This window comes from Scomber scombrus, chromosome 8 (genome assembly GCF_963691925.1).
Source record: "Scomber scombrus chromosome 8, fScoSco1.1, whole genome shotgun sequence".
NCBI lineage: Eukaryota > Metazoa > Chordata > Actinopteri > Scombriformes > Scombridae > Scomber > Scomber scombrus.
The window spans coordinates 27482183-27497348 of NC_084977.1; the positions used below are offsets into that span (position 1 = coordinate 27482183).

Consider the following 15166-nt stretch of genomic DNA (forward strand, 5'->3'; position numbering starts at 1 on the left):
CTTAACCGGAAGAAACATAAATGGAATCTAAGCCACCTGTTAAGAAATAACTCTGAATGTACTAAAATGAGAAATTATTGGAATGATGTATGGGTGGAATTGAAAAAAAAATACTGTGATATGAACTACCAAAGTCATGTGAGATTGTATACTTGTGGAACCTGATAAGGGACAATGTGCAAAGTGAGGACAGATACCTGGTCAAAATACTGTTAGCTGTGGTCAAGAAGGCAATCATCAGAAAGTAGTGTAGAGAGGACTCTCCCACTCTGGAGAACTGGTTGGACACAGTTGAGGGGATCTTCTACATGGAAAGACTTACTCATATATTGAGATTCCAACATGCTGAATTTAATTTGAAATGGGACGAATGGACTACAGAGACACCACTGGAGACTGAATGAAGTTAAAGTAATTTAATTAATGTATCAAAAAGGCATGTAAACCACTGACAATGTTGTTCTATGCTGTTATATAAAAAAAATAAAATAAAAATGTGACACTTTTGAAATGTATATTTCTTTCTCCACAAACTGTTATTTGTTTGGTTTGGTCAGTTTAAGATGTTTCAGGGCCCCAGGGGGCCTATAGTGACCCCCGCCAATCCCAATGTATTTTATATACAGCCCTTAGTTGTGTTTGATACTCAGAAAACAACTGTACTGCTGTGCTGTCATACCTTGCTCGAGGTTTTTGTTAGACAGAGGAAAGAATTGTTCTCGAAAGGTCTCTAGTGGTTTTCTTACTATCAGGAGTGACCAGCAGATGGCAGCATTATCACACGGAGGCAGAGGACACACACTTTGACACAACACATTATTATCTATCTTAAAATTGGCTTTAATTGGTGGAAGAAGTTTAGAGATATTTAACTTAATTAAAGGTAGCAATACCGCAGCAGAGAGATACCCCATTACAAGTAAAAGTACAAACATTTTTATTTGCAAAATGTACATAAAAGAGAAAGTAATCACAAAGTTTAATCACTTTACATGTAAAATATTGAGCTGAAAAGTAACCATAGCTGTGAAATAAAATGTAATGAATTAAAAAAAAGTTAAGCAAAGTAAAAGTATATCAAGACTGTATTTAATTAAGTACAGTGCTTGAGTAAAATGTACTTTGTTAAAATTCAACCCCCTGAAATCAATCATAATGAGATAATTAATGGACTATTATTTCAGAGAATCCTTCTGACGCAAAGGGGGGAGGGAACACCGGGTCTATTCCCAGTTCCTGACTACATAGAAAACAAGGACATTTCAGATGATGAGGATGAACCATGAGGTAAAGACAGATGAACATAGCTGATGTACTCTTCGGAAAAGAAGATGGGAAAAAAGGAGATCAGAATACAATATCTTTGTTACCATATCATGTATTCACATTTTAAGATATCATCAGATATATACCTGTATTTTTAAGTTTGCAGTTTTATAGTTAACAAGTGTTTTAGTCAACAGGTAACACAATCATAACCAAACAAGTATGTTACATTTATTTAAAGAAATGTGTTGTGCGTGTGTACGTTACTACTTCATCAATAGCATATTCAACCATCTGCTAGAAATCTAAGACAATAATCACACATATAGAGGTTGATTTATCATACATAATCTCTACGGACATTTATGATAAAATCATAAAGAGGAGGGACTGACTAGTGGCAGATATGTGTGCATCATAGTAAAAGAAAACAACAACAACAACAACAACAACAACAACAACAAGTAAAACCAAAGGTCAACAGATGTACCAATGGGACATGTCGCAACAAGTGTAGGGAGTTTTTTCCATATCCATATCCCTAAAAGGAGGTTAGGAAGTCAACATCACGAGAAAGGGTTAGGCTTACAGGAAACCAGATCTTAGCACACACAAAATGCCAAAGGACACCTACCTGCCAAACCAGTAGTATAAATAGAGGGGCTGAGGCGTGAGCTGTTTTCGATAGTCTTTGTTGATGTTTGCCGAGTTCACCGCATCTTTAATAAAAGTCCCAGTTGGCTGTTCAAATACTTCTGTTCCCGGGGTCTTACTTTAAAGGTTATTAAAGTTAAGTTATCAAGTAATTATCTTACACCTTCAGGTTGCTCTCACCTCCAATCTGCCTCTGCAGGTCTCTAAGCACCGCTTTACATATTTTTGGAGCCTTTTTAAAATTGGGGCAGAAGTCTCCATGGATGGTGAGTATGAATACGTCATTTCTTTAATTTGGTGTTTCTGACGTCACACAGTTTATGAATACGTCATTTCTTTAAGTTGGTGTTTTTCTGACGTCACACAGTTTATGAATACGTGATTTCTTTAATTTGGTGTTTCTGACATTTTTTGTGACGTCAGAAACACCAAATTAAAGAAATGACGTAGCCTGTTCAACACAGTATATAAGGGCTCACACCAGACACCTCACACTTTTTCTGTTAGACGCACAGAAAGCATCCACAAAGTTTATAGGGTCTACCTATCTACCTATCCGAACACAAACCAGAGTCCAGACTGCCAGAAAACGAAAACGGCATGAACCAAAAATCACAAGCGACCCCTCCCACCACCTCTACACCAACCGATGCCGGGAGTGAAGACCCTCTGCGGGCGTTTGTGTCCCTCCTGACGGTCCAAGTGTTGACCAAATGCAACGCTTTTCAGAACAGGAGTCAAGAGGAGTGGGTCCCTCAAACCAAACGTCTGGTGAGCCAGACAATGGAGGGACTCACCATCCTTGGAGACTTCTGCCCCAATGTTAAAAAGGCTCCAAAAATATGTAAAGCGGTGCTTAGAGACCTGCAGAGGCAGATTGGAGGTGAGAGCAACCTGAAGGCAACCCTTCTTCTGCAGGATCCAGCGGTGGAAAACATCTTCATTCGGGCTCTTCAAGTTAACATAAAGGACTATTCTGCTCGCCTCATTAAAAAAGACTCCCAACGTGACTCTTGGGGAGATGTGGTAAAACTTTTTTCCATCGCCACTGTTACCATCGCGACCATGTCTTTATTACTGCTGATCCTCTAAAGCTGCTTTGAAGGAGGCTGCAGCATCCGCAGACAGAAGTCACTACAGGGCCCCACAGTGGACTCAGAGCACCAAGAGGGGAAGTCGGCCTGATGCTGACCAACACACCGTCCTCTGTGTGGAGTTTCTCTCTGTGCAGGCGTGGGTTTACTCTGGGACCTCCAGTTTCCTCCCACAATAAAATATTTTCCTAATGTTAATTTTTGATATCTGGACTATTTCTTCTTTTATCAGTTATATTTTGTCTTTTTATTTGTTCCTATTTGCTCCACTCTGAATCTAAAAGAGGTCTTTTTAAGGTCTGGTTTTAATAAAAGGTGACAAAAACACCCAACAATTGTGTTCCAGTTTGAAGAAAACACCAAATCCCCCCTTCAATCAACAAAATATCAAATGGTGACTAAAAAAAGTAGGCTAACTGCTGGGTTTACTCCACGCTCCAAATGTTAATATTAAAAATGCTGAATTGTATATTATTTTGGTCTGAAGCATTTCTTAATACAAATCAATAAGATGAAGATTAAATCTTTTCATATAAAAATCACAAGTGGTTTCTTCAGAGCTGATAGCAGATCACCTCTGAACAATAATAGATGTAAATAGCAGCATAGTCTTAACTGCAAGTAATGATGTGTTTGTCTCTGAAATAATAGTCCATTAATTATCTTATTATGATTGATTTCAGGGGGTTGAAATTGAACTAAGTACATTTACTCAAGCACTGTACTTAATTAAATACAGTCTTGATATTCTTTTACTTTTCTTGCATATTTACATTTCATGCTTCTACTGCCACTCCACTAGGATTTCAGAGGACTTTTACTTTACTTTTACTATTTTGCTATTTTGCTATTTTACTATGTATAGTTTATTCTTTACATTTTGTAATGTATGTATGTATAGCCTGTTTTTTTATATTCTTATTATTTATATCCTTATACTATATGTTGTTATTGTCACTGTATCGTCACTATGTGTTTGTGTAATGCTGCTGCTACACTGTAATTTCCCAGCTTGGGATCAATAAAGTATATCTATCTATCTAAAAAAAATGTTTTATTTCACAGCTATGGTTACTTTTCAGCTCAATAGTTTACATGTAAAGTGATTAAAAAAAAAAAAAAAAAGAAAAAAAAAAGGTAATTCATTTAGAGCACTTCATAGAGATCTGTTTTCACCTTGACATTAAATGGTATTTTTCTGCTGATCAGTGTTAAAAAAACAAAACAAAACAAAAAACTCCACTATAAATCCTCTTTGATTCAATCTTTTAAGACAAGAAAAACATGACAGCTTCCAATAGTGGTGAACATTTTTTGCAGGCACTGTATATCTGTATACAGTATAATAAATATAACTATAACTGAGTAGGGACATTTTGCATAATACGTACTTTCTCTTTTATGTATATTTTGCAAATAAACTTTTTATACTTTTACATGAGGAATATATTTTATGTAGTACTTTTACTTGTTATGAAGTATTTTGCTGCTGTGGTATTGATACCTTTTAATTAAGTTATATATCTCTCTCCTTCTTCCACCAATGTAAGCCAATTTTAAGATGGATAATAATGTGTTGTGTCAAAGTGGGTGTCCTCTGCCTCCGTGTGGTAATGCTGCCATCTGCTGGTCACTTCTGATAGTTAGAAAACAACTAGAGCCCTTTCTTTCATTTGATTGGTGGTTTCTTCCGTAAAATGTCACCAAATTGTGAAAGATGAAAGATTGACATTCATTGGTGGAAGAAGTTGAGAGATATTCATTCGGGCCCTTCAAGTTAACATAAAGGAAAAAAAGTTCTTTTTAAGGTCTCATTTTAAGAAAAGGTGACAAAAACACCCAAAAATGGTGTTCCAGTTTGCAAAAAACACCAAATCCCCCTACAATCAACATAATATTAAATGGTGCCTAAAAAAAATCAACTGCTGGGTTTACTCCACACTCCAAATGTTAATATTAAAAATGCTGAATTGTATATTTTTCTGGTCTGAAGCATTTCTTAATACAAATCAATAAGATGAAGATAAGATAACAGATCACCTCTGAACAATAATAGATGTAAATTATGTGTGGCACAGAATAAAGGTGCAAATTTAGCCTACACACTAAATTTCCAAAACTGTGAGATGGTTTCTACATGACACTTATTCTTTATTTTATTTGTTTCAATCACTTAAAACACAGACATACTCAGCATGTGAACAACAAAGTCTACATATTACATTAAGCATCTAAATTTTCCATCTGTATTCCCATTATATTGCTTGTAGGGATTGGTGTAAGGGGTTGCATCAGGTTGTTGTAAACATTATAGTTAATTAAGTAGTTTGAAGAAAAAAAAAGTCTCCTTGGGCTCTGGGAGTGGTTCATCTTTCACTATTTGGTGACATTTTACAGAGGAAACAATCAGGGCTCTAGTGGTTTTCTAACTATCAGGAGTGACCAGCAGATGGCAGCATTACCACACGGAGGAAGAGGACACCCACTTTGACACAACACATTATTATCTGTCTTTAAAATTGGCTTACATTGGTGGAAGTAGTAGAGAGAAATTTAACTTAATTAAAGGTAGCAATACCACAGCAGAGAAATACTTCATTATAAGTAAAATGACTGCATACAATATATTCCTTATGTAAATGTATAGAAGTTTTATTTGCAAAATGTACTTAAAAGTGAAAGTACTTATTATGCAAAATGTACCTACTCAGTTATATTTATTATACTATTTCTTGGACATTTTATCTGATTATTTCTTGGCTGTTATGCACTTTTGGGCATTGAGTTTTCAGCAATTTACTTACATGTGTTCTATTTTCTCTCTCTCTAAATAGGCCGAGTTGGAAAGAGGCAGAAACCAGACAGGACAGGATTTTGCGGTGCAGACAGACTTATCCTCTGAGGGGGCCAGAGGGACTGGTGCTGTGGGTCCAGTGTCACAACTGCTACAAACTGCTTCATCATTGTGTAAACTCAGAGATCGACTCGGACAAAGATCAGTTTAGTTGTTTTTGGCGTCTTGATATTTCGTTTTGTTTTAGGCCAGTTTTTTTTATTACATTTTATAATTAATTCATTTTCAGTTTGACTTGATTTGCTATATTCTTGTTAATGTAATGTTAATTGTACAATAACATTAGAAACAATAAGGTTTGCAGTCACAATTACTCCTCCAAATTGAATTTTCTTTGTGTGGCTAAAGTGTATATGTAGTTATATTGAATAGTCAGCTAAATAATTCAGCCACACTTTTCCTTTGTAAAAAATGCATTATTTACAGGATTTATAAGTTGCTTTACACATTATTGTTTGTGTGGGTTTTTTGCATGAAAAGTTTAAAGTGAGAGAAACATTTCACACAGGCTACAGCAGGTGTTGGTATGTGCTGAAAAAAAGGAAAATAACGAGCCTTTACAGGATGTGCAATGTACTGTACTTGATTTATGTTTTGTAGTTTTCATTGGCAGCAGAAAGATGTATACGTGCAATTGACGCAGTTCCTTAAAGTACCACAGGGGGGCAGGAGAGCAAAAAGAAAAAAAGGGTCAGATATGACAACATATATTTTAGGCTATATTTGCACATGCATGTATGATAACATTTATGTGACTGAAACATTAGGCAATTAACCAAACACAACTGAGCTACGGTAGTCTGTATGAAATTAGGACTGTATTGGAGAGTTACAAATTAGGTTATCCTTTGCCCTATATAATTAGACACCTTTAATGGTTGTTGTAAGGTTGTGAGCAAACTCATTTTAGAGTTTTAGAGTGGCCATTTAAACAAGCGGAAAATGTTTACTTTTAATGAAGTGTTATAAACCAGAGCAAGTGGTGAGCAGTTTGTGATGTACCTATGTGCTCTGAACAGTAACATAACAGTAAACACCTGCAAACAATTTTAGTAATCAGCAGCTTACAAACTCTGTATTTACATCTCACCTTTAAATAAAACTTTTAAACACTTTAAAACAATTAATTACAACTTTGTGCTTCAACATGTTATTGCAATTTTATTATTAAGTCATTAAGCAAATAAGCAAAGAAGAAGAAAGCATGACGACATCACTGCAAGACAGGGGTTAACGTTTTCCTTAATTTCTTTACATTGTCCCCCTTGGACGACTTTTCAGGCACTCAAATCTTCTTTTAAAGTGGTGCAAGATCAATATTCAGATAAAGCATATGTGATTCAAATAAACTGAAAAGAGCGCTCACATGTATGAGGTATGATATATTTCTTCCCCAAAACATTGCGGACGAAGTTTTATCTCGGTTCGTGAAGACAGCTCTCGCGCTTTCTCTCTCTCTGTCTCTCTGTCTCTCTCTCTCTCTCTCTCTCTCTCTCTCTCTCTCTCTCTCTCTCTCTCTCTCTCTCTCTCTCTCTCGGGTGCTGACAGGTACTTCAGGGTTTTGGCGTTTTGCAGACCTCAGCTGAGGTGACGACAGTAAAAGTTGATGACACTCGCTATCTGTGCTTCACTCCTTGAAACTTTGCAATAACCGGTGCGACGTGCCAAAAAGAGTCTCCTGTAATTAATGCTTTAACCGCGGGCTCCTGCATTAAGTCTGCAATATATCCTCAGCAAGTGTGCAGGCTGCATGCACCAGTCCGCTGCACCGCCGCCTGCGTGCCTGCAACTCACAAGGTAGGTTATTTGTTTTTTAAATAATAGACATTTTGCTATACATGATATTTTCTTCGGAAAGAAACGCTTTAAGTTGTTTTTAAAGGTTAAAGCACTCAAATCATCGCCCTCACCTGTCAGGACAGTGCACGTTTGCAGGTTTGTGTCACCGATAGGTAGAAAACAATCTGAGATCTGTCAAGAACAAAATGCGGTGCCCTTTGGTTTCTCAAATGTTTTGTGATGCAAAAATGACTTCTTTAAAAAATGTTTTTGTACTGATTTAGTGAATCTTTTAACTTTTAAGAACCTCTGCATAGATACAGTATCTTTTGCAGTTATGACTCAGTATATATTCATGAAGCCTCTGAAAGCATCATTGTGTTTCTCACTTTTTAACCTTCATGGAGACAAATTAGAGAGCCTTAAAGCAGAGAGACTTGTTTTTCTCAAGGGGACCCTCCTCTTCCCTGTTGGACCTTCTCCACAGCCTCTCCAGATAAACAGAGATGCTGCTAAGATGTTTACAGGTTTACAGTATGTGCAGAGGCTAAGCAGCTCTAGGAATGCCCTTACCTCAGAGCTGAGTCATGCAAATTATACCTCCCTTCTTTCCCCCCATCCCCAGTCTTTGAGTGTCTTATCACCAGGCTATGTACAGTAACTGAATCATCATTCCAGGTTGCATTGCATTGTTTTTCTCAAGCATTCGTCTTAAAATCAAGTATTTCTGAATTGAATATTTGTTTAACCTTCAAATCTGCTTACTGGGGTGGAATATCAAATAACCCCGGAAAGTTTGGTCTTCATAAAGTTCCTGAGCAAGACTTAATTGTGGCATTAATCAAATGTAGCTGAAAATTTAATTTTCACCTCGCTGACCATTTTTTAATGATGTTAATTGAAGACTAGCTGCTTTTTTGTAGGCTACATATGTGAGTTGATGTCTTCTTATGGGGTAGCTTTGGCAAGCTGAAAGTTTGTTGGATTCCTCCTCCTGAAAATATTTCGTTGATCCAAACAGGGATGTGTATAAAACCCACAAAACCACTTTCTAGGATTAAATGAATCTTTATATTGATTCACAGTAAATATAATACTAATAACTGCCAGTCTAGAGATTTAAGTAATACAAGAGTTAGAGTACATGAGATGGACTTGAACTGGAAAATGTATAATTTTATGGGGTTAAATTACACTGCCAAAGTATTTTCCTGTATCCCTCTGGGCTTGTAAAAGAAATACTAGACACTTGTATTTAAATACGCAATAAAGCAGGGAAATTAGCCTCTGAGAGAACATTCGAATCAGTTTGGGTCCAGAGAAAAACTTTAAATGAAATACAAGCTCCTGGAGGCAGAAATCCAAACCAAATGAAAACTCTTGCTCTCATGGTGCAGTGTGATAATAGCCCCTCTGCCTGCAGCAGAGGCACAGTGAAAGTCATCTAGCATTTCACACAAATAAGCTGTTTGTGTGCTGCTGTGTGGATATTTAGCTGCATGCCCAGCCATGTTTGATATCCACCTGTGAGAGAGAAAAACGGATATAACTTGATGAAGTTGTCAACGTCCACAAGTGCACCAAATGCTGGCAGCTTTGATGTCACTCTAAGTCTTTATTAAACTCTCTAGGAAGATATTATGGGATGAATGGATAGACATAAGAAAGATAGGAAGGAAAGAAGGCCAAAAAGAGAAAGAAAAGGATGCTTAAAAGTGCTTAAATTGATGTATAAAAACCATAGATTAGCAAAAAGAAGGAGTTAGGAGGTGACAGCTAAGCACAGTGAGAGGCGTTGAAAGGAAAAGAGCAGGTAGGAGTAAAGGAGAAGATTGCAAGGAAATAATCAAAGAAAAGAGGAGGGAAGGGAAATGGGGGGAAAATAAGAGGTTTGGAAAGGAGAAAAAGAATAAAAGGATCATGTGAGTGAACATGAGATAGAGAAGAAGACAAGTTGGGAGAATTAGAGGAAGAAAGATGTTTTCAGCCCAAAGAGAAGTACCTCCATGTGTAAAGTCAGTTGTTATTTAGTCTAACCTGATCCTCACTGAAATATTCTCCTCTGTCATATTCCAGCTGCTGCTTCTGTAACCTACAGGTAAAGGCATTCAGACAGCTTCAGACATGTTCTCGTGGCAAGCACACAACCACAGGCAGAAAATGATATTCCACCTCTGTCAAATGTTTATATTCACGCCTCTGAAATAGTTCAGGAGAGGTCAAAGGGGGCCTCTTGGGGTCTGAGATGTTCCTGCCTTAATTTCTGTGCTCGTATCATGTCTTATATTTCACCTAACAGAGAATAACAAAACTGAGTGTTATTGGATTTTACATGCTATGCTTGGTTTTGGATGTGATCTTTTTAAACTGCATGTCAAAGAATTCAGCTTTGCTTGATTTTCACCAGAATTTGAAAATGCTTACTTAGCTTCACATTGCATAGCTACATGCTGTTTATAGTGGCCTCACGTACACCTCAACCAGTAACATGTGCTTCAGAGCTGATATATCAGCCGACATCAGCTTGTTGCAGATATATTGACATAACTCTTTAAAGGATATGGCTAGCGATTTTCCATGCAAATCAGAGCCAAACCAACAATGAATTGATTCGAATTACACGTGTTCTGTGTGTATCCAAAGCCTCCATCCATCTATTTTACGCTCCTTATCCAGGTCCCAGTTGCTTTGGTATTAGGCATTTGGCCTGGGAATGCATTGGGATCCCCCAGGAGGAGCTGCAGGTCGTTGTCAAGGAGATGGATTTCCTTAGTCAGCCTGATGCCATGCCAATGCCATCCAAAGCTTGATTTACAGTATCTTATTCCTCTGTGCTGCAGTCCTCCACTGTCCAAAAACTATTAAAAACACATCAATGAGCGTCACTGTTGCACTGGGTGACGTGTTCTTTTGCTACAAATATTTGGGCATGTTAGTTTGTTTAGAAACGGCTCCAAAGAATCACATTTTCAGTCTTGGAAGAGTATATTCTTGTACAGCGGACACAGGCACATGGTTCCTTTTTTGCAGAGCTTCACAAGCTTATTGTGCTACAAATCACAACCTCGTGACTTTATACTACACTGTACATTGTAAATTCCTCAAAAAACATTAGTATAATACTTGTAAGTTGGATCAATTCATTGTTAGTTTGATTCGGCACATGAGAGTTGTTGACAATAACAAAAAATATAGAAAATCGCCATTTATGTCCTTCAAGTGAGCCATCACTGTATTGTAAGTAACAAGAAATTACTGTACAGAAAGGCCAAGGAGTGTTTAGAAACTGTCTCCATTACTCCCCATTACATAGTTTTTCCACTCAAGAGCACTATCAAGTATACTTCAATATCATTGGTCGCATTCGGTGAAAACGTTAAATGGATCCTTATCAAAAAAGGTTTGCTTACATTCAAATGATAGGAGCCTGTTGGCTGATATATCGTTAAACTCTCAAATATGAGTATCAACCTCAGAAATCAATTATCGGTCATGAGTATTGGTGACTCTGTAACTCAATGGAAGTGTCTTATCTGCCCTGCTTGGCGTCCTTCATTTAAAACAATCAAAGACGGTACAGCCTGGCGCTGTAACAAGAGCTGGAATAGACCTGGTGGTGATGGTGATGTTATTTTGTGCAGCTTAATTCAATTGGTTGGATTGTGTCGATCTAATGTGATTGGCAAAAAGGATGCCCTTGGACTAAAGAAGGCAGCCAATACACGCATTAGACAGTGACTGAGTAAAAAGGAACTTGTCCTCTAATGTCATCTTGGCTGCTCTGGACTTTTAATTTAGTTGTTTGCTATATTTGCTTTGGTATGTGGCGAGTATCTGTCAAATAGCCAGGCCTGTTTAGATCATTCAGTAAGTGGGATGCTTGGATAGCTTTATTTATATTCTATAATAAAATGGATGCTGTGACGGCGCTCTAGAGAAATGTGGTCATGGGAAACAGCTGAGGTCAAACCAACAGGGAGAAGAGAAGAGAGGAAGGTTGGATTGAACTCGACAGGAAGACGAAACCTCCTGGGAGAATGCAGGGGTTCAGTTTTCTGTTTGGTGAACTTGTTCACTGGATCTAGCATGAATACGCTTCCTCAGTACTGGTTTCTTTTCTACTCATCAGTGCTGGCCTCCTCTCTGCTGTCAGCACTATTAGGAATGTGTTCAAGCACATCCTTTCCTCTGTAAACAAAGAGGACAAAATGCCAGAGCTGTAAAAATGAGACTCCAGTAGTTACACATGATGAAACCTTTCTGTTTGGCCAGTCGTGGCATCCCTACTGAGTTGTTTGTTTCTAATCCAGAAAAAGGAAATCTAATCTTCCTAAAGGAGATGCAGCTAACGTGTTTTTTCCCCTAGCCAATCGTTTCTAACTCCCTTAAAGTGCTTTCCTTCCACAGAGTCTTCAAATTGAATGCAAGTGTTCATTTGTGTGTCTGGAAATGTTCTCTGATCTTTCAAGAGATTTCAACCGTGCCATGTGGAGCCCTTTTAGAAATGTTACAAGCTAAACCGCTCACAATATCAATGAAAAACCTCAACTCTATAAAATGACACACAGCTGTTCAATAGTCTGTGCTGCTCAGTTGTTACATGTATCATCTGGCTGAAAGATGCCGTGAAAAGACTCCTGATATCTGTGTACAGTAGACCATGCCAGATCTACAGACGGACAGACAGACAGAAGGGGTGTGGCCGACGCAGGTTTCATTGGCATCTTTTGCTGCACAAGCTTCTGACTTGATAGAACATTTTAATAAGAATCATATGGAGGAAAATCTGATTGAGACCGTTTCCTCTCTGATAACACTTTAAATGAGCGAAAGTGAAACAGAGCAATTTGGCACATGGATGGTGGCTAACGAGACAAGAGAGTAAACTGCACACAGAGTGCTCACATTTACAGTATAGTATAGATTAGTAGAGCTGCAGTGATTAGTCAAATCAGTAAAAAAAAACAAAAAACGAAACACTATAATTTGCAGGTTGCAGCTACTTTAATGTGAAGATTTGGAACTTCTCTGTGTCATATATGATAGTAAACCGAATATCTGACTGAGTTTGGACTGTTGATCAGACATTTGAAGAGTCAATGTACAGTAAACTCTAAAGAATTATAGTATAGTGTTATTCACTATTTTGGACATTTTATAGTCAAAACAATCATCAATTAAGTGAGAAAATAAACGTCAGATCAATGGGTTATGAAAATAATCATTACTTGCAGCCCATACCAAACGGTTTCAAAGGACTGACGTGTTTATGTTTTCACTGCATTCAGTGCTTACTGCTGTTTCTAGGAGACTGTAAGTCACTTCCTGAGCATGGACAAATGTTTACACCTGAACCAGGAGTCCCTTTACCAAACAATACAAACCTAATGGCCTTTTTAGGTTTAGGACACTGCTTCCCTATAATAGCTCCTGTTTATGATTGAGGTTGATAAGACAGGTGTACAATACGTGAGAGAAATCGTGCCAAGTGCAGTTTCAGCACAGCTTGTCAGTTTCTATCCATCTGTTTTTGGCTGCCAAACAATCTGATCTCATCCTAGCTATCAAGATTAGCTCAGAACCTAGTATATGAAGGGCCATCTATGAGACAGACGCATGAAGTAGCAGCATTTGGCCGTAACTTCATCACTCAGTCATGCAACTTTCAGCTGATCAATGATGGTCATGGACATTGGCATTTGTTGGGCTGGCCACACTGTTGCTGTCCAACCAAAAACTGCAGCATGGGGCTGAAAATGCAGTATGTATAATATATTTAAAGATATAGGAGTGAAAACAACCCTTTAAAAATATGGCTAAAAAGAAACTTTAGTTTTTTGGTATTGCTCTGTTTAAATGTTTCTTATGTATTGCTAAGTCTCCTCTGTATTATTATTTGGTATTATCTGCTTACACAAAAATGAATCATCTCTATGTTGCTTTCATTACTGATTTTACTGTAAATACAGTGTGACAGTCATTTCTTACAATGCATGTTTCTGCAATAAATGGGCAAAATATAAACGTTACTAGGTTGATATAAGTTGATGGATGGATACTGGGCAGTGAAAGATTAAGACGGGCATCTAGTGTGTATATTTGCAACATCAGCATAATATGTATCTGGCATGCTATAATGAAATAGCCAATAATGCCAATGAGAGTGTTTATGCATGGATCTGTATGCGTGTGCATACTGTCAATGTGTGTTTTAAACTGCTGTGCTTGGCGCACTGACATGAGGAACGCTGCTTTTACGATGAGGTGACACACACAAACAGCTGCTGAGCACACACACACAGTTAATGTTCTGTAACGTTAGACAGATCTGTATTCCTGCCTTTACCCTGAAAACAGGGTATATTTTGTTTCTGGGAAGTACATTTAAAACATATTGGTGGAAATGAGACAATATAGAGAATTTTACAACACAAATTTAATTCATGAAGGGATATTGGATGTCAGGTGCTTTATTCTGCTGGATTAGCCAAAAAGACATTTGTGTAGTTATTAGTTTCTCAATCACAATATACAGTATGTCAGTATCAGTATATGATGATAACAGATTTTATTTATATATACCACCACTAGTCATTATGCAACTAAATGATATGCCGGAAAATCTTAATCAATTTTGATAAATAGACATTAATCATGCATTGAAATTGTACTGGAAATCCTTCTTGTATTGTTAGTGTGATTAATCAAATCTAGTTCACTTCATGAAGCTTGGGAGAAGGATACAACAGTTAATTTCCCACAAAGTAAATGAAAACAGGTTAAATATTCCTGACTGTTTTAAGAGCTGGATTTACAGCCCATAATGCTGGAAGTTGGTTTATTTTGAGAGGAAGATGCAGAACAAAAGGAATGAGGGTAAAACATATAACTGGATGATTACTAGTTGTTGTAGTTTGGTAAGTGGACATCTCTGGAGTATTTTAAGGATTTAATTTATTAAATTTAGCAAAATTAGATAAGTCTTTGACTCTTAATGTGATTTGTGGATTTTGGGTTTATTGTCTGGCTCTAGTGTAGGTCATCACCTTTCAAAGGACTTTAATGTGAACGTAGGTACATTTTCAGTTTTTGTCATCCATCTCCAGACAGAGTAAAAAGACAATGAAGGCTCCTCTAGATGTTGGTTATACTGTATACTGTATGCTGTATACTGTATACTGTATACTATGTATAAGCTCATTGCTGATGGGACATAGAGGTCATTCATTCCTCTGAACAACCTCCAACCCCCCCCCCCCCCCATTATCTTAAACTGGAAATGGTGTTAGACACTGACAGGAGTCCATATACTGTATGAAAGACTCCTCTTCTCTAATCTACATGATGACAGAGATTGATATGATTGAAAGAGGAGGCTGGTGTGTGTGTTCGTGTGTTATGACCGCTATACGGATCTCATAGAGTGGTCGGATGTGGGGGGGTCTGATAACCTTTGGTGATAGTCAGTGACATCATGTACATCACCATGACATCACTTAATGTGATTGGGTTGTGTTGG

The 15166-nt window shown here is 37.5% G+C and overlaps 1 protein-coding gene across 1 annotated transcript in view; it reads right to left on the reverse strand.

Annotated features, from left to right (window-relative positions):
- The window catches only part of ttc14 (tetratricopeptide repeat domain 14), a 103593-nt gene that overhangs the window by 65320 nt on the left and 23107 nt on the right, over positions 1-15166 (reverse strand). The window lies entirely within an intron of this gene.